The sequence below is a fragment of the Perognathus longimembris genome, chromosome 7 (genome assembly GCF_023159225.1).
Source record: "Perognathus longimembris pacificus isolate PPM17 chromosome 7, ASM2315922v1, whole genome shotgun sequence".
Taxonomy (NCBI): domain Eukaryota; kingdom Metazoa; phylum Chordata; class Mammalia; order Rodentia; family Heteromyidae; genus Perognathus; species Perognathus longimembris.
This window is the reverse complement of record NC_063167.1, coordinates 42242273-42256639: the sequence shown is the minus strand read 5'-3', so window position 1 is coordinate 42256639 and position 14367 is coordinate 42242273. Positions and strand designations below refer to the sequence as shown.

The 14367-nt window shown below is 39.9% G+C and overlaps 1 protein-coding gene and 1 long non-coding RNA gene across 5 annotated transcripts in view; both read right to left on the bottom strand.

Annotated features, from left to right (window-relative positions):
* The window catches only part of Nfia (nuclear factor I A), a 378241-nt gene that overhangs the window by 41116 nt on the left and 322758 nt on the right, over positions 1–14367 (bottom strand). The gene's annotated exons all lie outside the window — the stretch shown is intronic.
* LOC125355233 lies at positions 6868–9058 on the bottom strand. The gene is made up of 2 exons (XR_007211621.1): positions 8077–9058; positions 6868–7869 (listed from the first exon to the last, which is right to left on the bottom strand). It is a non-coding gene; the product is annotated as an uncharacterized LOC125355233 (long non-coding RNA).

Sequence of the window (14367 nt, the reverse complement as noted above, 5' to 3'; positions counted from 1 at the left end):
CCCCTTCTTTCTTTTTCCTTTGCCAGTCTTGGGCTTCAACTCTGGGCCTGGGAGCTTCCCCTGAGCTCCTTTGCTCAAAGCTAGTACTCTACCACTTGAGCCACAGCACTGCTTCTGGCTGTTTCTGTGATTAATTGGAGTTAAAAGTCTCACTGACTTTTCTGCTCAGGCTGGCTTTGAACTGCCCTCTTCAGATCTCAGTCTCCTGAGTGGCTAGGGATACAGGTATGAACCACCAGCACTTGACTCATTGGCCAGTTTCTAAAGAAAACCAACGCTGTTGACTTCATTGAGGAATGTAAATAGCACTATTCTCTGCAAGGTCACAAGAGAATGCAGGATAATATTGGAGTGATTTTCCTGCAAAAAAAGTCTATTGATATTGACAAGCTTCCATGGCCTGGGTTTCCATGGTTCATAGCATCATGGAGCATGGTTTTTTTAAAAGCCTTTGAAAACACAACAGCCTCTGCTTATACTTGAGCCAGAATTTAGGGATTAGAAATCTCCACATGATTGAATGGATGTTGTTCTCATCCACATGTTTGGAATCTAGAAGATAACCTCACTGAATTTCCATTATTGTTATTATTTTTTTTATCACATCTATGCAGTCAGTTACCTTATTCTATTATCTCTGCAAATCTTTTGTCTTTACAAACAAGTTACCACCACAACAAAGAAACACAGCCCTCCGGGCATGAAATTAAAGCCTCCTTATCGCTAGTGAATTATTATAGAACAATATACTCACCAGCTTCCTTCCTGAAAAGCTAATGAATTCTAACTTTAATATATTAGCATTATTTAACATGTAGGGTAACAATTTGCATGACATGTCTAATGTGCCAATAGTTCACAAATATGAAAAGAACCAATTTACTTAGATGGCTTTGCTCTGTTGGTATTTCTATGTGGATTGAGGGTCCTCAGCGAGGTACAGGCTCAGGGGTAAAATGGCAGGTAGGATGAAAGGCACAGCTATTTCAGATTATTATGTGCCCACAGTGAGAAGGGGACCGGAGTGATTTTTAAACTATTTTGATCTTATGTTACTAAAATTTTCTATAAGGAGGTACTTCACAATGAAGATGTCTCCCTCCCTTTCACCCTACTTTCCTTTCCTGTGTGTGTGTATGTTGGGACTAGGGTTTGAATTCAGGATCTCGGACACTTGCTCCACTTTTTCTGTTCAAGGCTTGTGTTCTAACACATGAGGCACATCTCTACTACTAGCTTTTTGCTGCTTAATTGGAGACAAAAATCTTGTGGACTTGTCTGCTTAGGCTGGCTTTAAATTGAGTTCCTCAGAACTCAACCTCTTAAGTAGCTATGATTACAGGCCAATGCCTGGAGATATACATCTATATTTACATATCTATATCTATATACCTATCATATCTCATATCTATATCTATAGAGAGAGTCATGAGGCTTGAACTTAGGTCCTAAGCACTGTCTTTTGCTCAAGGCTAATGCTCTATCACTTTGAGCCACAGCTCCACTTCCTGTTTTTGAGTAGTTTATTGGAGATAAGAGTTTCACGGAGACTATTCTGCCCAAGCTGGCTTTGAACTGTGATCCTCAGATCTCAGCATCCTGAGTAGCTAGGATTACAGGTGTGAACCACTGGTGCCCGGCTGGTTTTCACATTTTTTTTTTTTTGCTAGTCTTGGGGCTCGGACTCAGGGCCTGAGCACTGTCCTTGGCTTCATTTTGCTCAAGGCTAGCACTCTGCCACTTGAGCCACAGCGCCACATCTGGCCATTTTCTATATATGTGGTGCTGGGGAATCGAACCCAGGGCTTCATGTATGGGAGGCAAGCACTCTTGCCACTAGGCCATATTCCCAGCCCTGGTTTTCACATTTTTAAAGGATAAAAATAGGCTGGGGATATGGCCTAGTGGCAAGAGTGCCTGCCTCATATACATGAAGCCCTGGGTTCGATTCCCCAGCACCACATATATAGAAATGGCCAGATGTGGCGCTGTGGCTCAAGTGGCAGAGTGCTAGCCTTGAGCAAAATGAAGCCAGGGACAGTGCTCAGGCCCTGAGTCCAAGCCCCAGGACTGGCCTAAATAAATAAATAAAAATAAATAAAGGATAAAAATACAGCTTTGTTTCAGCTCAGTTCAGTTGACTTCTGATGGCTATTCAAAATTCTATCAGCTGTGATTTATTTCTATGTGTATGCTCTGTGTTTCACTTGATAGTATATATTTATTGATCTGAGGCCAGCTTGTCTATGCATAGGCCCAGGTAAGAGTGATAGGATACAGCCAGGGGGAACAGACCTTGGTCTCAACTGGGCTTGCTAAAACCTACCCCAAACATTGGCCAATAAATTGGATCATTCTTTCTTGAAAGGCTTCTGAAGCCTCTCAAAAGGCATTGTAACTCTGGAAACCTTCTTCTGAGGATTATCCTGAAAAAACAACTAAAAATACAGACAAAGATTTGTGCTCTAAGATGTTCATTACAGCATTAGCTATTAAAGCAAAAGACTGGAACCCACTTAAAGCTATTGCTTCAGCCACAAATGGAATATCTTATAGCCATAATAATGTTTTAAAATAAATTAATGACATTACAACATTTAAAGTATGGAATAAAATGAATCAGTTTACAAAACCATATGTACACACATACATAGACATTTATACATACACTATGATCAATTATGATTAAAGTATGAACAGGTATGATTGGGAAATAAACACAAACTGATTGCTTTTAAAGAGTGTGATGATGAATGATTTTTAAAACACTTCCATGTGATTTCTAGTGATACTTTTGCCTCAGCCTGTGGGATTACAGGTATGTGCCACTATACTTTAGCTCCTTCTAGTAATTTTTCATTTCATATAAAATATGCACAAGCCAAACTTGAAAAAACTCAAATAATATTTTTTTGAGGCAGAGATATAATCAATAGACCATGAATTTCAGAACCAGAAAGTCCTGGATTGAATCTGTTTAATCTCTAACTAGAAATATGACCTTGTCAAGCAAGTTAACCTCTGGGACCCTCTCTACATAGAGAGTCTAGCATAATAAACATTATTCATTCCAGTTTCCCTAGCCCTTTGACTGAGGCTTTATCTCTCTGTGAATGTCTAAAACACTTCCCTGTCCACTGAATGGTCCATGGTGATGTATGCCATGGCTTCTCTGGTAAGATTGAGAATCCCTATATTCTCTTGTGCTTTGTGTTAGGACCATTGAAGAAAGATCTTAAAATCATCTCACCGAGGACTACTGATACCACAATCTGATTAAGGGTATCTGTAAGATATCTAAGATATCTACCTCTAAACAATTAAAACATATTCAAACCTCTCAAGAGTTAATCTTATAATGAATCTTAGAACAATTTGTAAGGGTATATAAATGGCACAACACTTTGAAACGCTATTTGGAAATCTGTTTGAAAAGGAGTGTGTTAGTACTATGTATATTAGTAATTATCACTGTAGAAATAGACGTCTCTATAAGGATATATATATATATGGATATGTGGATCCACATATATATGGATATATATCCAGCATACATATCCATATAAACACATACATACATATGTATATATATACAAAAATATATCCATATATCCATATATATATAAATGGATATGTTGGATCATATTCTACAAGTTGGAGAAAATAAATGTCCTAGAATTGGTCCTTATTGAGGGCACAATTTGTTTAGAATTTAAATTTCCTATCTTTTCTTGAATAAGAAAAGGTGTAAAATGCTAACTTAAAACACAGCATTTCAAGAGGCTGAAATCTGAGGATTGTGGTTCAGAGATAGCCCAGACAGAAAAGTCTGTGAAACACTTGTTTCTAATTAATCACCAAAAAGCTATAGGTAGAGCAGTGCCTCAAGTGGTAGAGTGCTAGCCTTGAGTACAAAAGTTCAGGTACAGAGCCTAGGCCCTGAGTTCAAGCCTCAGGACCAGAAAAGAAGTTCTCTCAAAACCTAAAAATCAATTATACTAATTACTATATTCATTATAATTGTAATCATTATATATGTATATATGTACATTCACACAGATACACACATAAACATGTAATAAATTAGGCAAAATAAGAAACTTAAAAGTAGCTGATGGTAAGAGAACATAATTTTCTTTTTATACTTTTCTGTATTTTCCAAGTTTCCTACAATTCTATCCATTACTTTTACTAAGCAAGTCTTAAAACTCATCTTTCATATCTATTATCCATCCAGAAAAGTGTAAAACTGAGGCAAATATAAGAGTTGAATGGGTTATGCAAACTCAACTGGATGTAATCACCCACTGTTCAATTCTTCAGGCCATTCTTTTGCAATGTTCATCTCTGAACCTCTCACCCACCCTCCCACCACCACCCCACCCCGACCCTCCGACCCCCCCTTCCACCCCCATGCCCACTCTGGTTCCTAAGTTTTTCATTGAATTCAATGTTCTCAGAATGGTGTTGTTCTTGAAATAATAATAAAAAACAATCCAGTGTTTTAGGGCTTTCAAAGGAATGCTGAAGGATATTACACCTCTCAATCTCTTCTATATACTCAGAGCGTGAAAAGTTTTGTGCTCTGGAGTTCAAAGGGTTTGAGCCTTGAGGTCAGTTTCATCTTTAAAACAGAGCTCACATTTTCATGGTGTAGGTTGCATGTTTTCCTTCATTTGTGGTTACTAGAATGTGCCTATAAATCTACAGGTAAACACACTTTGATGGTAACAACAAAGAGCAACAACAACCCCCCCCCCCAAAAAAAAGCCCAAAAAACATTGGGACATGATAAAATTATATAGGCCTCTAGACATTCTCACACACAGTGAGACCAAAGGAGGATATTCTTAGGAAAGGATCACAAAGATTCCATAGCTATTTAAAATGTTTAAAATAATATTTATTGAGATTAACTCCAAGAAATGTAAAGGAGATTGTTTAGTTGTTGCTGTTTATGTTATCTTTTCCTCTTGTCTTGTTAGTTTGTCTTTGGGAGAATAGGAGGTCACAGAAAAAGTGGGACAAAGGGTGAACAATTACAGCAATGGTATTCACTAGACACTGAGAAAAATGAACTATATACATCTTGTGGGTGGGGATGGGAGGAAAAAACTGGGAGAGAGCAAGGGAAGGGGTAACATGGCTCAAAAAGAAATGTATTCATTTCCCGACTTATGCAACTGTAACCCCATATCACCTCAATAATAATAATAATAATAATAATAATAATAATAATAATATAGTTAAAATAAAGATCTTCACAATTCCAACTTCACAAGTTCTAGTAACAACTGTACCTAAAGAGAAGCATATGAAAGCATCCACCAAAATGTCTGGTTATTTATTAATCTTTTTTCCCCTTTCACTTTGCAAACTTAAATGTTAAAGGACTGGATTCTACACAAAACAAAAATGCTCTGAGAAAAGTATAATGAATTATGATTTAAGCTAGCAATACATGATTGTATTCAGTGGCTTCCCAGAGCAGAACTTGTGACCAATAATGGCTATTGTGAATGAAAATACCAACTTTACGGAACTCTATGCTTGCTGTGAGGGGAGGAAAGAACATTATTCTTTACCAAAAAGCAAGCATTTTTGCTACTATATCCAAAGTTCAGGATAGTGTAGCTAAAAACCAGATGTACAAAAATGAGTAAGGATCTTGAAGAGTGCCATTTATGTATAGATGGTTTTGATCACTGACATGGTTGAGGTGAAGTCCTAATTGTTAGACTATTAGGCAAATATTAAAAAATAAATATATGTCAAATGATATAAAAGGTCACTTGAAAACATAGCATCTTCCATTTCCTTTGGATAAGACACAAAAGATCTGTCCATTGCAAAGTGTTATGTCTGCCTGGAGTAGACCTCCATTACCTGGTCTTGTCTCTCCATGTACACACACGTCCCACCATGACAGGAGTCTGTAGTACCTGCCTTCCAGCACTCTTTTTTTTCTGTAAGCTAAATACAACTCAAAATGTACTCTATGACTTCAAAAACACTTGTCTCTGTTTCAGAGTTCCTAATGTATGACGGTCCTATCAGGCAATACTTAGGTTACTAGTCTTTTGTTGTACTGTATGTACAGCTTTGCTCATATGTCCAATTATAAGCATGACTTACACTTAAATTTCACGTATTTATGATTTTGTACATAAACAGTTTGAAACGTTATGCATCTAATTTAAATCACGCATATGCATATAGAAAAGCACAAAATTGTCCTCTGAAGAGGTGGAGCCAATTCATAGCTCTCTGATGGTGCAGCCAGGAGGCCTGTTGCCAATACTATATTAAGATACTTTCACATATTTGCTAATCTGATAGGTAAACATATCTTACAAGTTGTCATTTGTATCGCTCGTAGATTACATAAATTAGAAATCCTTCATATGTTTTCTTTTTCTCTATTTATATCAAGTTATTGTCTTCCTATTTTGTTGTTGGTCTTTCTCTTACTGGCTTTAAAAAGACACATATTATTAAATTTTTTAAAAAGACAAGCAAAAAAAGCACATATGAAAGAATTTTCGGGGTTTTTTTTTGGTTACATATGCTGTAGATTGTTTTTGTACGTTATCTCCTATCTTTTGACTTTGCTTATGGTGTTTGCTTCCCCTCCCCCACCGTGTATCAACGAAGAGTAGAATTTATCAGTCTTTCAGAGATGTAAAACAGGTATTCTTACTGTGAACCATGCCTCCAGCTCTGAGTTTTGCTGGTTATTTTTGAGATAGGGCCTTACTTCTTGTCTTGTAGAAATGTCAACTTTTAGGCTTCTTGGTAGTTAGGCTAACAGGAAGACCAGTGTGTCTAGCTCTTTGTTGAAAAGGGATCTCTCTTTTTTTCTTCTTCTGTACTGGTCCTAAGGCTTGAATTCAGGACCTGGGCTCTGTCCCTAAGCTTATGTGCTTTGGGCTAGTGTTCTATCACTTGAGCCACAGCTCCAGGTAGAGTGTTTTGGTGTTAAATTGGAGTTAAGAACCTCACAGATTCCTGACCCAGCTGACTTTGAACCAAGATCCTCAGATCTCAGCCTCCTGAGTAGCTGAAATTACAGGTGTGAAGCCACTGGCACCTGGCTGAGAAGGAATCTCTTAAATTTTTTTGTTCACTGACCTGGCCTAGAACTGCTATCCCAACAATCTAGCTTCCCAAATAACTAGGATTATGGGTGGAGACGCCTATACTTGACTTCTTTTGTGTTCTTTAGAAGGGTCTTCCTCTTTCCCTCGTTATTTAAAGATGTGCTATATTTTATGAGCCAGCATTTTTATGTTATGTTAAAAAATTCCATCTGAAATTTATTTTTGTGTAGGAACTTTTTTCCTTCTGGACTACATGTTGTCTCAGTATACTTCATTGACTAATCCTTTTCCCTTCTCTGAAATGCCACACATTTATCACCTGAAGCATTGCATTGTCTCCACCATAGTCCCCTAACTCAGAGTGATATAAAAAACTAACACTCAGTGGGGGCAACGACAACATTGGAGAGATGTTAGTCTGGAAACAGAAAAGAGTAAGATTAAGTTTCCTGGACTGCATGGCATCAGGCATGACCTAAGAGCAAGTATGAATGCCGGAGTTCTCTGGAATAGCTCTGTGTCCTGTGTGTGGTGTTACTTATGAGAATCTATGAAAATGGAAAAACTCAAAGCTGTATACCAGAGGGAATTTAAAAAGTAAACGTAAACTTAAATAATTAAAAAAAACATCAAAAGTCCAGATATCAATATTAAAAAGTGTTTTGAGAGAAGAAGCTACTGTAGAGTTGAGGACTCAGCTCAGTGCTAGAGTGCTCACTTAGCATGTTGTGAGGCCCTTAGGTTGAAACCCAACACTGTAGGGTGGAGGCTGGGAATATGGCCTAGTGGTAAAGTGCTTGCCTCACATACATGAAGCCCTGGGTTCAATTCTCAGCATCACATATATAGAAAAAGCCAGAAGTGGCGCTATAGTTCAAGTGGTAGAGTGCTAGCCTTGAGCAAAAGAAGCTCAGGGACAGTGCCCAGGCCCTGAGTTCAAGCCCCAGAACTGGCAACAAAACAAAACAACAACAACAACAACAAAAGAGAAAGCCATAATAGCTTTTTGTTCAAATTTACTGCTTCTTCTCTGAAACAAGAGCATTAAAAATATGTATGTACCTTTATTTTAGAGTAACAAGTTAATGTCGACAATTTTTACGACAACTATATTTTCTGAAACTAGAGAATTTAGGGTGAGATGAGGCAGATGTTGGGGCTCAAGTGACAGAGTAGAGTGCCTGCATAGCAAGTATGAGGTTCTTCTTGAGTTCAAACCCTAGCACTGCTTCTATCCCCCAAATTTACAAGTCTGATTAAGGCTTTCTAAAGCCTACTCTCTCTCCTCAGCTGGGAAAAGCTACTGAAATCTTGTGTTGGCTTTGTAACATATTTAAATATGCATAGATAGGGATGTCACAGGTTTATCTGTTTGACTGGGCACAAACCACACCACTGTGAAATAAGGCAGGCTGCCTCTCCAAGCAGTATGGTGTGATTTATTTAATCTATTAGCAAACACGGGGACACTTTCTTTCCATACACTTTTGCTTTAATAACTTCCCATTGAAAGTTTAGATTATGGCAGTGTTTCTCAATATATAAACTTAGGAAACAGTCCTCATGTCTTCTCCCAAATCTTTTGCTTTCTTTCTTTTTCTGCTGATTGGACATTGTCTTTGGATTAGAAAACAATTCATACTAAAGTACAAATATACTAATATCTTCATGTTATCTATTTTTCACTGAAGAAGGAGTAGAGGGGGAGATGCTTGTGCTATAGCATAGATCCTCATGGTGTAGTAAAATGTAAGCCCTCTGGGTTCAAGATGACTGGGTGGGAATCATCTTTACAACATCTGGCTGACATCTCTCAATGCCTTGTCTTCCCTAGAAGACAGAGCAGAGCAGGAGAAGTGCTATCATTGGATTAATGAAAGGAGGAGGCAGGAATATAACATATATTCTAACTTCTTTTTTTCTTGGCGCCACTACTTGGGCTTGAACTCAAGGTCTTGTGCTTGGTATTTTCCACTCAAGGCTGGCCCTATATTCCTCGAGCCATACCTCCATTTCCAGGTTTTTGATGGTTAATTAGAGATATGAGTCTCATATTTCTGTCCAGGCTGGCTTCAAATTGTGATCCTCAAATTTCAGCTTCCTGAGTAGCTAAGATTGATGAGAGCCACCATCATGAAGCATATACAAACAATCTTAATAGTGCCTAGCATGTTAGTAAGAGCTTAATGCTTCTTTGTTTCAGGCTGAGCAGGCAGACATTTGGTCACACAGCTTCAGGACCAGCATGGGGTTGGAAAAAGGGTGTGAGGGAGGCCAATGTTTGAGTCCCCACCACATACCCATGGGTGCACCATGGGTGCATGGGTGTATAATCTTGGGGAAAGTTACTTCCACTTTCCTTTCTCAGTTTCCTTGGTATAAAATTCCATCCTCACAGTCAGATTTAGGAATAAGCTCATGAAGATCCATGGAGAGCTTTGCTAACCAAAAGGTACTTAACATACTTAGAAAATTTCTCTTTCAGTCACAGGTTATTGTTATGGTCTTGGTGAACACGTTCATATTCATTCACAAGTAAAAGTCATTGGAGAGATAAAAATAAATAATGAAGGTAATTTGTTATTACAGGCTTCCATTTTAATGGCATTCTAGTTTAAAAAAATCAAAAGTTCCTAGCTAGGAAGGCATGGAGAAGACTGTTTATGGGATTTTTATGCATTTTCAAATTGAGGTTTTGTGTTCTTAATTTAAAACAGGAAAGTATGCACACTTTATATACCATCATAATTCAAACGTATTTTTTGTCTTTCCATTATAATTCTTTGCTACAATGCCAATCTCTGCTTCAGAAAAAAAACAACGCACAGAAAAGCCTATTTTTACAGTACAATCTTGGTCCCGACTACAAAAAAATTGGATCTTATGGTAACATAACAAATAGTGTATTTGGAATTACTATGCCACAAATAGATCCAAAAACAATGAAAGATACGTTTCCTATTCTTGAGTGGTTGTACTCAAGCGTCTTAGGAAAAATTCATCGAATGTATTCCATGTTTGAAAAGGAAATCCTTCCCAATGAATGAGAAGATGCCTGGAGGAAAGCTCACAAACTTGCATCTTGGCAAATATTCTTAGAATGACCTCTGCGGGCATCTCAAACAGAGCTGGAACCACGCAGGCTTTTGCTTTCCATCCTGAGCCCAAAACAAAGTCTCCTGTCCATTCCTGAGCTCAGTTAATGGCAACTCCATCCTTCTAGATGCTCAGGTCAAAAAACTATGCAGTCATCATTGATTTATCTCCCCTTTTGTCAATCCATATCAAATACAGCAGAAACTTTTGTTAGCTCTACCTTCCAAACATATCTGGATCCTTTCTTTTGCTCACCACCCTCTGCCCTTGCCCTCAGATTCTTGCCTGGACGATGGTGATAAGTGCCCCCAGCCCAGCCACCCCCCCCCCCCCGCCCCAGCCTCTTGGTTCAGCTTCCTCCATTGTATCTGCTGGTCTCTCACATCCAAATGTACTTATATTTTGATTGTCATTTGTTCCCTTCTGCTAGAGTACAAGTTACACCAGGGCAGGAGACTTGGTCTGTTGTCTCCACTTTTGTAATTCTTGGGCTCAGAACAGCAGCTGGCAGGTAGCAGACACATTATATTTATTGAACAGAACAGCTTCATAACTTCTCTCTCTGCTTTCATGGTTGCCCTTGGCAGTCTACTTTCAACAGAGTCTGCCAATGTTTCTGTTAAAAGCTAGGTAGCCAGAATCTCCTGGTCTCATGTGGAGGCCATGCCAGTCCTTACAATGGCCTAGAAAAAGCTTTGGGATTCACACTGCCAATCACACTCTCAACACCTCCCTGATGGCTCCTCCTACTTCCTTCCCTCTCTCACTGGCCACCCTTTTCTCAAACTGCCAGCCAGGCTGCCTCTGTACTGACTGCTCCTCCATCTACCAGTTGCCTGCCTCTATCCCTCCCACTTAACTTCTTTTTTTTTTTTTTTATTTTGCCAGTCCTGGGCCTTGAACTCAGGGCCTGAGCACTGTCCCTGGCTTCCTTTTGCTCAAGGCTAGCACTCTGCCACTTGAGCCACAGCACCACTTCTGGCTGTGGCTCAAGGCTAGCACTCTGCCACTTGAGCCACAGCACCACTTCTGGCTGTTTTCTGTATATGTGGTGCTGGGGAATTGAACCCAGGGCCTCATGTATACGAGGCAAGCTCTCTTGCCACTAGGCCATATCCCCAGCCCCCTCCCACTTAACTTCTTCTCACAGGCTGTCTACAGGTTTTCTCACCCCCCCCCCATTGTGATTTGTTTTTCTTATTTTTCACACTTATTGTTCTGATTGGCTTATCTCTTCCCTCTCTAGGTCAGGATTTTAATTTTTTAGCTCAAACTTGGAAGTGGGCTTGGCACAGAGCTGATGCTCAATAATTGTGCACAGAAGAAAGGGAGGGTGGGGGGAAGAAACTGAAAAAAAAGGAAAGGAAAGGAAGGGAAGTAAAGAAAAGAGGGAGGGAGATGGGAAGGGAGGAAAGAAGAAAGGGAAGAAAAGGGAAGGATGAGAGGGGAAGGAAGTTAAGGAAGGAAGGAAGGAAGGAAGGAAGGAAGGAAGGAAGGAAGGAAGGAAGGAAGGAAGGACTTTCTCTCACTAGAGACAGGAACTCACAAAGGCAATCAATGAGAATGAAACACACCCATGTCAATTTCTCTCATGTTGAACCTGTCTACAGTCACCAATCTGTCTCCAAGCATATCAACAACGTAAAAGTTGTTCAACTTTCTCCCCACTTCCACTTCCTTGTGTTTTTAGGGCATGGGTAGGATTTTTCCAATTAAAATGTATTTGTTTCATAGATCTCCCTTCTCCCCCATTTGCATTACACCATGTTTTTGGCCACAGCTGCAAAGTTTAGTATTAGTGCCAGAGGCAACTGATTTAGTTAAAAAACACATAGTCTGCTCCAGGCTGGCAACCATTTGCATTTCATTATAAGGGGATATTCAAAATGTGGCCTTGTATTTTTGTCTCACACATCGCAGCACAGCACAGCTTAGCACAGCTGTCTCCCCAGTTCCTCCTAACAGGTGATTTGGGAGCCTGGGCAAGGGGTGAGTGCTATTCCTGTTAGTGAAAAAGGGAGTTGACACCGGGTTTGTCTAATATTTTTATTTACCAACTGGTTCAGAAGCTGTGGCATGGAGGAATTAGGGGCCTTAAATCTCCTCCCAACACAGACTGGTATGCTTTGAGATTTTAAACTTGAAAAGCTCCTCCTCTGCTACAAATGATAGCATCCCTAGCCTATCACTGTCCTCTCAGTAAAGCAGGAAACATAAGCAATACATTTCTGGAAAGCAACATACCAATGTGAATCCCACATCCTTTTGAAAAGTCTAGCCCCAGGGCCAATATTTAGGATGACAAAGACCTTTTCTCTGCCATCAGTAGAAGATTCTATATTGTCTATGTTCCTGGTGTCCTATGATCCAATTAATAGGCATCCAATTACCCATATCAACCCTTCATCTCCTCTTCTGATGGTCTCTTTTTTCTCCCCAAATCTTTGATCACTGTTCTAGTTAACATAATCCTGGGTCTGCCAGAATCTACTCCTGCTTTGCTCTCAGTGTGCTGACAAAATGCTCCAGAACTTGAAGAGGTGATGGTGAGGCCCGGGGGAGGGGACAGATGAGTGAAGAGAAGGTGGGGGGAATGTAGTATAAGAAAAGTGAGGGAAAGAATGGGTTGAGAGGGGTGAGAATGGTGAAAGGAGTGACACTGACCAAGATGCACTGTATTCATAAATTGCTTTGTCAAATGGCAACTTCTTTGTACAACTACTTAAAGATAATAATAATTTAACAATGCACCAGAGCAGGGATCTTCCTACTTAAGGCATTTGCTTCAGTGCATGGAGTAGTGTCCAAAACTATGGACCAAAGGCATCAACTCGATTTAGCAGTGGAATCACTTTTACAGACTCTACACACAATTTAGGGCAGGCATTTGGGCAAATAATACAATACTCCAATGTATTCGGTGGGGCTGCTTATTGGGGGTTGATTTCCTCCAGTTCTATCAGGTAGGTATTATCATGTACATTTTACAAGGGAGGAAACTGCTTCAGAGAAAGACATATATAGCTAGCAGGCTGGAAAGCGGGGCACTTGAGACTTGTCTGCTCCATTCTTTAGCACACTGCTGTTTTCACTTCTCAGAGTCTCACCCTCATTACTGGAAAGCTCACTATGAAGCATGAGACACTGGTAGTAGCAAGGACACTGCATTACTACATGCTTTAAAGGGCTCTGGCAGTGTCCTGCACACAGGCAGCAAGAAGAGGAACAAGGAAACAATATCCTGATGTAGGACAGGGCATAGGGAGATGTGGAAGCTGATAAATGATAGGTAGAGGTGGTGAACATTTCCCCCCTGCTGACTTGTTAGCAGATCCAACACAAATGCACACCAACAAGAAACCCAGTGCGCCTCTTCTCAGAAGCTGTTTATCCCAGCAAAGGTTTCATGGTCCACAGGCCAGGCTCAGCTCTGCTCCTTGTCATTGGACACCCGTGTCTTCTGTTTATTTATTATTTTTTTTGAGATGATATTTCTTTGTGTAGATCAGGCTGCCCTTGGGCTTGCTATGTAACCCAGGTTAGCCTCAAACTATCGATCCTCTTGCCCCTGCCTCCCAAGTATTGTGAGTATTGCATGCCTATGCACTACCACACCTGGGTGATACTGAGGATTTTTTTTCCTGTTGGTTGACAAGTGGCAAGTGTTCCCCTCAATTCTCACATCATGTCCTTTACTTCTGCACACATTTAAATGCACAAATATTAACAGATACATGTCCATGAGAAATTTGGGGCATTTTGGATTTAGTCGATCTCTCAGAATCACACCCAATAAACATTATCTGAACAGAGGCTCCTCTTTCCTCTTTCCTAGATCCTTTCTTTCCTAATCCAGGAGCATTATGATTCCAAAATTCAATGTGAGGAAGCTGAGAGGCCAGGAATCTTCATTTCCCCATAGTTATCTAAGTGGTTGCCCGGTCCTAACACCATGTGGATAAAATACCTCTCCATCATTCATCTCCCTTCCACCAAGCTTCTATTTCTGCTGTTTAAGTACTGACCTTAGTTAGCATTCTTCTCCTGGTCCCTCTGAGAGGAGACCCCCTTAGGCTCTCCTTGGGACCATGCCACAGTCCCTATTCTTTCACACACTTTGACCGTTTTTAAAGCAATTAGGGAAGGTGCTCATCACACCATCTATCAAGGC